We start from the raw sequence: 13,143 nt of genomic DNA on the forward strand, positions 1-13,143 counted from the left end.
GTGCCAGTGTACAAAATCTTGTGGCCAGTGAGTGTATTTCACCGATCACCACTGGATACTGCTGTAAAATAATGTCTTATGTACTTGTATACACTTGTGTGATATGATGTGTGTTTTTATGTATATGTACAGCAATATACTGTAATTGTGTTATCAATGATCTGGATATAGTGAATGGTCACTATATCAAATAATAATTTCAGGCGCTTCCATGTAATATCCTGATTTTCGTACCTTGGAATCATGCTACTTTTCTGCTCTTAATTTATGAGCTATCTTCACTAGTATTGGCATGTGCTTGCAAGGTACACTCCCATCCAAGAATATTGGCCCAGCAAGGTTTTTTTTGAGTAGACTGAATGTATTTGGGTTTCAGATTAAAAGATGAATTAATATAAAGAAAAAGCTGAAAAATATTGTATTTAGTCATAGTTACATCTTGATGTGTTCATTAAAAAACACGACAGTGATCATTTTGTTTGAAGCCTCCCACTTGTCAAGAGCGCAAAATAATTTTAAGCGGACACAAACTATTAATATTAAAATGTGATGCTCTTTAATGTAATATAAAAGTGCATCACATTTTAATACTTACATACGTTGTGCCAATCACCCTTATTTACAATGACTGCATCCAGTTGACTTCACATTCGCATTCGTCATTTGAAATGATTTTACAGGGCTTGACTACAGACTCTTTCAGTTCTTGTTTGTTCCTGGTGTTGGGTAAAATTCATTTATCTTCCTCTGGTTCGGACTTCGTCGAGTTTCTTGATGAAATGCCAGTTGAGTCGATAGTTGGTACACAGCAAAAACTACTTTATTCAGTAACAATCGAGAGAAACATCTCTAGTTGGAGCTGGACAAAAGAAGAACCACCACCTGCCTCTTCAGGCTTAGTTTAAAGAATACCGCGACAGTCTGTTGACCAATCAGTTGCGGAGAAGTCGATCTTCCGTCCAATCGGCTACGAACAACTCAGTGTTGGGAGGGCCTTAGACTGAAGTTGGAGTTGTTGCCTCTCGCGACAACTATTGAACTAATAAGCTTGATAATGCTATGTAAACTACATTAAACATGCAGTAATCATAATATGTACTAAGCTAAACATGAAATAACATATGTTTACTAATCTAAGCATGAAATAACGTAATATGTTTACTAATGTGCATAAGCACTCTATCAATCCCTCCTGTTGCACATTTAAACATCAGTTCATACATTTCCAAAACAGTTTTCATGCATGCACATCATACTAACTGCACAGGGAACCATTCTTTATTTTTACTTTACTCATCTAATCTAATCTATCTAACATTATCTAATATTATCTAACCTAATCTAACTAACACCATGGAGAAGGCGAAAAACCTCTATCAGAACTTTGCTGCTGTGATATGTAACCTCTCCATTTGTGAGGGTTTTTAATTTTAATGAGGAAAACTACTTCTCGGCTCTCCGTTTCTTTTTTTGCTTTTGTTTGTTGGAGCAACCACACTCTGGCCATGGTGTACTATTCCTAGCTACAACACAGGGTCCCCTTCACGCATTTGTTGATACAAAACCTTTGCGTAATTCACCTGAGAATTAGTTATATTCATTAGTGTTGCTCTTAAGCATGGAATTATACAACCAATGACTAAGAAAATAAATATAATCACAATTGCGAAAGGGATAAACACTCTGAGCAAAGTCTTATACCAAGGGCCCCCAAAGAGCCCGTCAAAAATCCACGGGTGATCAGGCCGGTGATCTTTGGCCATGGCATCTCTGAGATCCCTGACAACAGACAAAGCATCAGTCATGTTTATGGAATTCGCTTCTTCGGGTATGTACATACAACAAGTGTCACCCACCATAGCACAGACGCCCCCTTGTGGGGCTGTCAAAAGGTCCAAAACCATTCTATTTTGCAGCACCATTTGTCTAATTGCTGCAATTTCAGTGTTTTGCATTTCATCTACTTCCAAACTGGCATTTACAAACACTTGAAACCTGTAGTCAATTGTTTCAATTCGTAGCATGTTTTTAGCCACTCCAATTTGTGGAAAAAGAGCTAACATTACCTTACTACCCGTGCTATGGTGTTTTAATTGTTCCCCAGATCGAATCATGGGGCTTAAACAACACTCTTCTTTTCACATGATGGTGCGCTGGACGACTGGTAACGATGAAAGTATTGTCAGTTACAGTAACAGGTGCGCACATACCGTAGGCTCTCGGAGGAATAAAATAATATACTTTCCAACCACATAACCACCAAAGATGTGAAGTTACGGGTAAAATGGTGACATTGGTGTTTAACGGTAGCACATATAAACATCTACCCTCATCTATAAAACCTAAGTTTTGACCTGTACCGTATATTGCAACACATACTGGTCATCGCCACCCGCTCTCGGTCATAACCTGATTTTCAGTTTCCAAAATGGTATCTAAACTTGGAACAATCTCTCCTCTTGAAGCATTGCGAAGAACCGGAAAATGTTGATCAGGTTTATGCGAAGATATTAAAATATACGCAGCTCGAGCCATTTTATCTCCAAATACCTTTGAATGCACGCGCTGTTGCATCACCGAATGTGGCATATAGGAACAAACGAAACAATTACTTTTCCCATTTTGTTTAGCAATTAATGTAGCATAACGATACCACGTGTTTGATAACAATGGATTCCAGTCATGTTTTTCTCCTGCAAACGGTTGATATAATGCGTCCATGACACCTGAATTTTGGGCTTTTTTGGCAGATATTTCAACATAGGCTGTCAGTCTGATGTGCGGTTTATTTTCGAACGGCGATGTCACGACTGGTGATGTCAAAGATGACATGATGCATATAGTTACGGGAAACCCAGTGTGATGTTGGATTGGATATGCCTTTATTCGTCTCACAGTGGATAAATTTACATTTCACAGCAGCAAAGTGATGAAAGGAATGAAAGTAGAAAAACAAATTACATGAGCTGCTGGAAAGGCAGCCACTCTCGCGGCGCCGTCTTAAAGTCAAAAGAACAAAAAAAACTAAATAACAAATAATATGACATCATAGAGACAATATGACAAAACAAAGACACAGAGAGACATTCATTCTTCAGGACTTGCTGTACCCTCTTTGTGATGACATGAAGCAGTTCTGGATGAAAGAGGAGAGGATCAAAGCGTCTTTCCACCAGTGGATCAGGGACACCATGGTGGAATGTGCATGTTGACTACAAGCTAAATGTTGAAAGCAAACACGCAGCTATAGCATCCATTGACGAAAACAGATTGTCTCACATCTCCTGTTCCACATAAATCTGCTTCAATTCCAAGTCGCAACAGTTCCACATACGCATCGGCGCTCTGCGCTGACGCTCCTTTCTTCTTATCGCGGGTTCCTCAAGCCATGCATCCATCCAGCCGCAGACTGTCCAACAGCACTGACCTTTCCGCTAAACAAAGCGGGGCTGTGAAGATGCTGCCCATTACAGGCGCAAAAAAAGCACAATGGCCCCTTTGGTGTCCAGCGATGGCAGTCGAATGGCTCCGACATTCCTCCCATTCAAAAACAGTACTGGCATATCCATGCTGCCGAAAAGGCGCAACCGCTCAGCACAGTCTCCTCCTTGATGAATGTCGTGGTCAAAAATGCTGAAAAACAATCTGTATCTGTTCCACACGACGCACAACAACACAAAGTGACAAAAGAAAACACAAAACAAGACAAAAACAACCAAAAAAAGCAAGGCTAATGAGAGCACTTGCTGAGGCTGCCTACTCGGGCGCCATCTTGGACTTCACGAGAATCAGGACAGAGTCTCAAGTCCATGCATCCTGCAACATCAAGAGTTATGATAGCAAGTTGGATATCAGTCATTGTACCAGTTCCTGTTCCTAACCAGTTCCCTCGAGCTATCTTGATGACGATTCGTTTTGCTTCTTGGGCACAGCTATTTCGAACCCATTCTGTGTTAGGCTTAGAACGGACCACAACGGAATCCCAACCAGTGGTCCAAGCCTTCCCGGACTTGATACGAGCGTACCAAAACTCTTGAGGATAATTGCTTCCATCTTGTCGTGCTTCGTTCACGAGGACGCTAAGGGGAAATGACACAATTCCTGCAGCTTCTAGTGGAAAGCAGGCTACAGGATGTGCCATGCTTGGGCACTTTTCTGCCGTCGTTGGGTGTAAGGGTGGAGTTTCGCAAGCTGATGGAATGGGAGGCTTTACGTGCGTCATCTGGATTGCCTCCACTAATTCATACAGCTAGATGATGTGGACCAAACCCATGGCTATGGAGTAGTTTGGCTCCGTCTCTTTTCCACCTCAATGGCAGTTGGCGTTGTGATCAGCACGGTGAATGGCCCCTCCCACTTTGGTGCAGACCAGGACTTCCTCTTGATCGCCTTGATCAGCACCTCGTCTCCGGGGCGCAGCAGCCTCTGTTCCTGTGGAGGGAACAAAGAGGACTGCGGCAGTACATATGCTTTTTGTTGTGAAAATTTCACACGATTTTGCCAACAAAACGCATGGATCTGATTCATTCTTTTGCCCAAAGTTCACCTTCACATAATGGGAGGAAGAATGGTCTTCCATTGTAATATCTCAAAAGGCGTTAAGCCATTATTAGTGGGCATTATTTTCATATACAGTAAAGTCTCGTTATATCGATATTCTCGGGAGTCCGAAAAATATGGATATAACCGGGACTATCGATATATCCGACCCTGCGCGCATGTAATTTTCATAGAAATAGTATCGTAATAAGCGGGACTATCGATATAACCGATATCGATATAATGAGACTTTACTGTATAATTTAATCAGAAATAGACGTTCAGGCCATGGTTTGCCTGTTGCCTCCATCGTTTTTCTGAGTCGATTTTTTTATCGTACCACTCGTTCTTTCAACTAATCTTGCACTCTGTGGATGGTATGCACAGTGGTTCTTTCATTTAATAACTAAATGTTTGGGAATTTTGGTTATTACGTCATTAACAAAATGTGGCCCATTACCACTCCAAATTATTCATGGTATGCCATGTTCTGGAATAATATGTTTGCATAACGCTTTTGCAACGGATAATGCGTCGGATTTCTTTGAAGGCACAATTTCCCCCATCTGGTGAATGAATCAATTAGCACCAAACAGTATTTATAAGAATTACTTGTGCTTAGTTCAATGAAATCCATGTGGACCACTTTAAAGGGGTGTGACCCCTGGGAAATTTTCCTATTTTTGGTCGCATGTTAGCTTGTGGATTGTTTACAGCATATCAAACAACTCCGACAAAAGTTTTTTTGCATATGAGTTGAAACCTCTGCTTATGGAATACTTTCCCTGCTATAAACACCATGCTCCCTGTTGATACATGTGACCTACCATGGCTCAATCGAGCCACCATAGGGAACATGTTTCTCGGTAAACATGGTTTGTTGTCTATTTTATACAGCTCATCAACTATCTTAGCACCATCGGCAAGCCACAAATCTTTTTCGGATTTTGTAGCTAACGCCTGCATGTCTTTCAAAACTTGTGTAGGCACTAATTCAAGCATCTCTTGATTTACTAGATTGAAAGTAGTCTGAGCAGCCTTCTTGGCGGCTGCATCTGCTCGTGCATTACCTGTGTGAATTCTGTCTTTAGCCCTCGTGTGCTGCACATTTGCATACAGCCACACTTTTTGGAAAGAGGATAGCTTTCAATAATCCTCTCAATAAATCTGCATGTTCACCGATCTTTCCTTCTATCCATTTATGCTTCAGTCAATGCAACAATTTCTGTTGTTTGCGTTGAATACGTTTTTGGTAATGAACCATCAGCAATAATTTCAACGTGGATGCTGTCAGGTTAAGGTGTGTCATCCAAATCAGGTTGTAGAAATGTCATCATCTTTTTTTCTTTCTCTAGAAGTTCAACTTCTTTTTGGCAAAACTGTAACATAATCAAGGAAGTTATATTACCTGTACTTTCTAGATTTTGGAACAAAGTGATTGATACAGTTTTTTTTCTTCAGTTAGTGAATCAAGCAAGATGTCGTCAATGTATAAAAGAATTTGAGAAGTCATTGAATTTTTTTCTTTTTTAAGGTCAACAATACATGGACATTTCTTGTGAGAAAGTGTAACGACTGAGTGTCCCCAGTAGGGGACGTGTGTTCCAATCTATTCTTATACTAACCCACATCTGGTCTACATAAAGCAGTAGGGGGAGGGGGAAGAGTGAATGGGGAGAAAAGAGAGGGCAGCCGTTGGAGGAGGTGGTGGGGTGGACCCCGCGCGCAGATCCCCCCCCCCTTTGACCTCTGACTCCCAAACTCAAATTCCCCATTCCACAGCTCGCCCCGCCTACCGCATCGGTTAATTCTCTGTCTCAGCAATGGCGATTTTAAGAACATGAGCTCCTTTGTCCTTTTAAGGCAGGAGGTACTTTTTCAGCGGCCATCTTTGAGGACATAGCTTTTTCATTCTTTCCAATCTGCTTGAATTGGTGAACATATATGGAATCCTCATCATGTCAGAAAAGAATATAGTTGGGTGTCAGAAAAACACATTGAAAGCATCCTGTCAGTATGTTTTTACATGTACCCCATTTTTTTTTTATGTTGAATTTCATACTCCGGTGGATTTTTTCCATAATGTCCGGATGTTCTCACAAACCAATCTCCGTTGGGCTGTCACCTCCTCATACGTAATGTTTGATCCCATTGGAGTTATACCAGTATAACAACCTTTCACCCGATTACAATGATGTCCCAGACATCTTGTTTCAAATCTTCAAACGGATACAATTGTTCAGAACAATTTGCTTTGCCCCTTGTACGCGAAAAAACACAATCACCATCACCAACAATCTGATTTGCAAAATCAGGTTGTAATTCTCGTATTCCTCCAGTAGGGGTCATGAGCGCCCCATGCTGCTGTTCTGCCCAAGTCACCGTTGGAGTCATCACAGGGGGGGCTACCCGCCCCACAGGGGTTGAACAGATGGCTTCCTCCCCTTTCTTGAGAGCAGCGAAGGAGGGATAGAAGGAGGAGGGGGGGGGGGTCTGAGGCGCTTGCTCGCGGCAGCCCACAGCCCCTCCTCTTGGTCCCCTATGGGGGTGTACTGCAGTTTGAAACAATGGCTGCTTCAGATCTGCCCCAAACGCCATCTTGTCATTGGGACGTGCAACAGATGAAGCGACAGTTTCATCATCAGAGCTCACTTTGGAAGACATTGCGACCATTGCTTTCTCCTCTTTCTTAATCCGTTTCACTTCAAGTTCCTGTTCTCTGATCCTTGCTTGTGCCATCCAAGTCTCAGAAGCAAATAAATTCAGCACGTATCTTTCTAAGAGGCTTACCAACCGCAGATGCCTCTTGAAGCTTCAAACGAAACATAATCTCTTTCAATGGCTGAATTTGTAAAGCACCAGAAAATTCACCATGTTCCATCCACTTCTTATAATAAAGTTCACTTCCTGGGAACTTTTTAGACATAAATTCAACATCCCGATGAATTGGAGTCTTTTTGGAAAAAATTGTACCCATTTTTCCAATTTTCCAACTCACAATTACTTTTGTTAACTATCACTCAGAAAAAGGCACACACCCCGCGATGTTGATTCGAACACCAAGAACAAAAGGGCGCAAGCCGCGCCAGTCACGATGCGCGTTCACACACACACACACACACACACACACACACACACACACACACACACACACACACACACACACACACACACACACACACACACACACACACACACACACACACACACAATGAATGCACGCACGCACACACTCACACGCTCACACACTCGTGGTTATCAATGTCCGTTGCTCCAACACCCCCGTCTCAAGATCTCTTTGTGAGACAAACGAATTTTTGAACTACCACCCAGTCAACACGGATCAGCCAAATGAATGTATTAAAATCCACAGATAATCCAGTATCGAAATAGCAGCTGCATTTAAACAAAATACATATAAACCACCGGGTTGAAATTAACAAATCATTCAATTTCTCAATTTCAACAACCAGTCTTCCAAAAATCCACCCCTTGTGGAAATTATTATTACAAATCAAAAACCTGGGTTTACAGTACGTCTGCCAGCGCCGCGGAATCAGACATGTCTCGATAAATATTAGAGCGATCAGCCTTGTGTATTTGTATGTCAATACAAATACACTGGAGACTGGGACTAGAGACCCGCTTGGTCGAACCACCCGATCTAAAACCAGAATCAAGCTGGAATCAGAACCAGGTGATATCCAGATCCCACGTCAGAGGCCCTTCAAAATATGTGGATTATCATGAAAAAGATACCCTTAGGCCTAAAAGGAATCTCTTAACACATTCAACAAAATGGCTGCGTGCTAACTCGCTAGCGCATCACTCACCGAGAATCTCCAACGAAGTCAGCCGTGTTTTCAGGTCGTCAGAATGGATGGGAGCCTCCACCACGTCACAGCAAGCAGGCAGGGGCCACCAGTGAGATTAAATCTCTGTCTGTCTCCCGTGAAAAAAAAAAATATCTTCGTCTGGTTCGGACTTCGTCGAGTTTCTTGATGAAATGCCAGTTGAGTCGATAGTTGGTACACAGCAAAAACTACTTTATTCAGTAACAATCGAGAGAAACATCCCTAGTTGGAGCTGGACAAAAGAAGAACCACCGCCTGCCTCTTCAGGCTTAGTTTAAAGAATATCGCGACAGTCTGTTGACCAATCAGTTGCGGACAAGTCGATCTTCCGTCCAATCGGCTACGAACAACTCAGTGTTGGGAGGGACTTGGACTGAAGTTGGAGTTGTTGCCTCTCGCGACAACTATTGAACTAATAAGTTTGATAATGCTATGTAAACTAAATTAAACATGCAATAATCATAATATGTACTAAGCTAAACATGAAATAACAATATGTTTACTAATCTAAGCATGAAATAACGTAATATGTTTACTAATGTGCATAAGCACTCTATCACCTGGGGTTTCTCCCTTCAATCTCCTCTTAAATAGGTCAAATAAATAAATAAATAAATACTCTATTAGGTTAAGGTCCGGTAATTGAGTTCCTTCTGTCCTTTGTTGTAGTGTGCTTTGGGTCTTTAGTGATGTGGCACGTTGAAGCTTCTCCCGATCAGTTTCGATGCATCTTTGGGTGTTTCTGCTCTGAGAATGTTTCTGGCATTAACTGCTGCCAGTCACATGTTGTAAAATGTTTTCTCACTTGAAAAGTGGGGGGTTTCAAACAAATGGTTTTGGTCATCTTGATTGAAATCCCATGAAACAAAGGCTATACAGTACTCCCAAGTCTCATTTTTAACTTTTGATTGGAAACCCAAATGTTACTTGTCAAGCAAAACAAATGACTTGACTTTGCAACATTGAAAACACCCCTTCTCTTTGACTTGTGTGTTGAATTGCAAGTAACCACGAAAGCATCTGCCACATGACGTTATGTGAAGTTTCGCAGCTATCTTGGGAAAAGCAGCTGGGCGTCTGGCTTTTTACTGTTACACATTTCCTTCTCTGTTCAGTGGTCAAATGTTGTGACGTGCTCATGAATAAAACTGCTCTTTGTGCATTATTTTTTTTCTTGGCGCTCATTCCCAGTTTTTGTGTGCTATTGTAACCGGCCTCAGGCCTATGGGATACCTGGGTCGATCCAAATGAGTCACAGGCAGTGAGCACTGTGAGTCAAGAAGATCTTCTGTGAATGACGAGGAAAGACGAAGCACGTGTTATTGCCTTAAACGACAACCGACACCATTTTTTGTTTCCTAACTGTCATCAGAAAAATGTTTTATAGCATCTAAAACACCCACAACATGCAGGCTGATATTTTTAGTCAAATGAAAAACACCAATAAAAATGACTTCAAGTGTCCAAAAACTACTTCAAAATGAAACTGAAAATGGCCAGTTTCAGAACGTCCCGCCCCCTTGTTCGTGACGTCACGGCAAGACGTTTTGCCTTGCTCGAGAATCAAGACAATGGCTTCAGATTCGGAGAAGATGCTTTCTTGTTACTCATTCATTTATGAATATGATTCAAATAGTTCTGAAGAGGAAAGCATGTTTGCAATCGATTAAAGAATTCATTCTGTGTCATTTTGAGGCATCTGGACTGAAATGTAGCATCCCAGAAAATGCACAAGATGGCGCCCAAGTTCCGTTGGAAATGGCCTGATTTGTCTGCTGGGAATTTGGGAATCATATCAAATAATAGTCTCGGTGCAACACACAACGATACACCATTGCATTATTTGTGTTTTCCTTCTAATTTTGCCATCAGCACGGATCAACATGAAGATTTCAGATCAAACAATGTACCCAAAATGGATTGTGTATCGCTTTCTCGGTCTGTGACAATACCTACCGTGACGTCACGGTAGGTATCGTCACCAACTCAAAAACAAGATTTCCTGAATATTCAGCTTGAGTCTTAAAACGTAATGTATGCGGTGGAATCTTTGTAAAATATGCTCAGTAGAAGTCATTTGAAGTGATTTTACAAATTATGGATGCAACTTGTCCGGATGTGTCGGTTGTCCTTTTACTCAACCGGCACTGATTTATTACTGACGACATATTTACTAATCAAAACATCAATTCGTCAATCTCAATATCAATTTGGTTCAAACCTTAACTCAGCCGGCAGTGATTTATTACTGACTGTGCATGCGTGGGCAGAGCCTATGTTGTCTTCCACAGGAGCGTAGCGCCATCTACTGACTTTGTAGTCTAATCGAATAAAAATACGGCAATGGATGTCATTTCTAAACCCCCTACACTCTCCCCTGCTTTAAGAGATTTCTCCCGACATCTTGAACTACATAACAGAAAGTCGTACTTGAGTAAAGGTAAAAGAACAGTCATCTGTCTGGTCTCTGTAGTGTGGTGTCAGTCACATTCAAGTGCAAGTCTGCTGTCTAATAAGTCCATACAGTTGGGGTAGGGTAGTAATAGGTTTCAGGTCGCACTGGATAATGGATCATGGGATAAGGTTGTAAGTATACAAGGCATTTGCTCCAGGTCTCCAGGGCTGGTATGATGGATGACCCAAGTACTCATATGTGAATATTTCTCTGGGTCTTAGAGTACGAGCAGACCTTCTTGCTGGCGGTTCCATTCCACTTTGGCTCTGCGTCGGTTTCCACCAACTCCACTGGCGTTCCTGCATCACCCTCATTATCATCCATTACAGAGGAGACTGATTCGCTGTGGCGATCCCTTGAAGGGAAAAGCTGAAAGGAAAAGAAGAAGAAGACAGGTTGTTCCGGGCTATCCTCAGCAGGCAGTGTGTCAGCTGGTGTTGGTTTTGGTACTGATGCTGGTATGGCAAATGGAACAGCTTCCTCTAGCTGCTGCACATCACCTGGTTCTGTAGTTTGTGCCTGGGGTTGGAATTCTGATGCTACTGCTCTGAGATTGTGCGGTTCAGGTTGAGATGCCTGATGACTGACTGTCTTCCTCGTATACACAGGTAGTCGTTGGAGATTGTATGAAAATCCCTCCTCTTCATCTGAATCATCACTCATGCTCAACTGCTTCTCTGCTATCAGCCTGTCTGTCCTGCTGTTTTTTTCTGTTTATTTTGTACATTACAGGGCTGTTCAACTGGCAAATCATTGACCGAAAGCAGGTGGTTACGGTGCAACACACGGATAGTTTTGTGTCCTTTTTTCTGCCTGAACGTCATACACTGGTCCATCTTCCACTCTTTCAATGACCCTGTGAACTATTTCCTCCTAGTAAGCCCGGAGCTTGCCAGGTCCTGCTAGGTTCCTGACAAGCACACGAACCTCTGGCTGGAGTGCAATGCCTTTAACACCACGGTCATAGTATTTCTTCCCTTTATCAGAGCTCTTTTGGCCCTTCTCTGAGGCAATTCTGTAAGCATCTTGCATCAGAACGAATCAGAATCATCTTTATTGCCAAGTATGTAGAACACACAAGGAATTTGTTTCCGGTAGAACACGCTGCACTAGTATCGTCGTCAAAAGCCCACTTATGTGCATATTCCTGTCGCCTTTTTACTTCTTTGTCAGCGGTCAGACCAAAAACTAAGTCGATGGGCAAACGTGGGGATCTTCCATAGAGGAGGAAGAATGAATAGCCAGTGGACTCGTATAGTTGTACACGTGGACTACTTGAGGCAAATAGTCTTTCCACTCAGTTTTCCTTTCTTCTTGGAGAGTGCGGAGAATCTGTAACAGTGTACTATTCAGACGTTCTACAGGGTTGCTTTGTGGATGGTATGAGGTGGTTCGGGAATGAGCAATGCCGGACAACTGTTGAAGGCAAGACTGTTCTCAAACTCACGACCCTGATCATGATGTACTTTCCCTGGATAAGAGAAACGTGGAATGAAATCACGAAAGATTTTCTCATCAACAGTCTTGCCTGACTTATTCTTAGTCGGGTAGGCTTGTGCGAAACGAGTAAAGTCGTCTACCAGGACTAGAATAGACTCATAGCCTCCTTTACTTGGCTCAAGATGGAGATAATCAATAGAAATGAGCTCAAACGGTGCATTAGTAGTGATGTAGCCCATGGGTGCTTTTTCTGGAATGGTGGTTCATTTCCGCTTAATGCAGGAACACTGGCGAATTACGTAGTTTTCTATTTTGCGCTGCATGAATGGCCAATAGAACCTCTGCCTTGGTTGATCACCTTATCAGCTCCGACATGACCCATGTCATCAGGTGTTTGAGCACAGTCGACTTCAGCTTACTAGGGAGAACGAGCTGTTTCCATTTCCCAGCCTGCCTGTATAAAAGTTTCATTCTGTTCCATTCGTATACTAGTCTCCTTGCCTCTGGTCCCATTTGTCTTTTATCTTTGTCATTAGGGTTCTATCCCCTCTGCTTCAGTGTTATGACCTCATAGATTGATGCATCCTCCTCCTGAGCAGCTCTGCTGTCATCTGGAGTAATAACGGGGACTATCACCGGGACAACATCATCACCATCGGAGGAGCAACACCGCCATTAGACCTCTTCAAAATTGACCTTTTTCTTCAAACATATGGAAACTGATATTCCCATTCTCCAAGGTCTAAATTAGCTTAATATACCAGTTATTGTGATCTTGGACCTTGGCTGCGCCTGCCTAAAGAGCCATGTAATTTTATTGTTGACGTTTTTCAAAAACGCTGCAAAATTTGGGAT

The 13,143-nt window shown here is 42.2% G+C and overlaps 1 protein-coding gene across 1 annotated transcript in view; it reads right to left on the reverse strand.

The window, feature by feature from the left end:
• kiaa1143 (KIAA1143 ortholog) overlaps positions 1-13,143 on the reverse strand; it is a 71,833-nt gene that overhangs the window by 5,982 nt on the left and 52,708 nt on the right. The gene's annotated exons all lie outside the window — the stretch shown is intronic.

Source organism: Hippocampus bargibanti, linkage group LG06 (assembly GCF_051943395.1).
Source record: "Hippocampus bargibanti isolate YZ-2025 linkage group LG06, ASM5194339v1, whole genome shotgun sequence".
Taxonomy (NCBI): Eukaryota; Metazoa; Chordata; class Actinopteri; order Syngnathiformes; family Syngnathidae; genus Hippocampus; species Hippocampus bargibanti.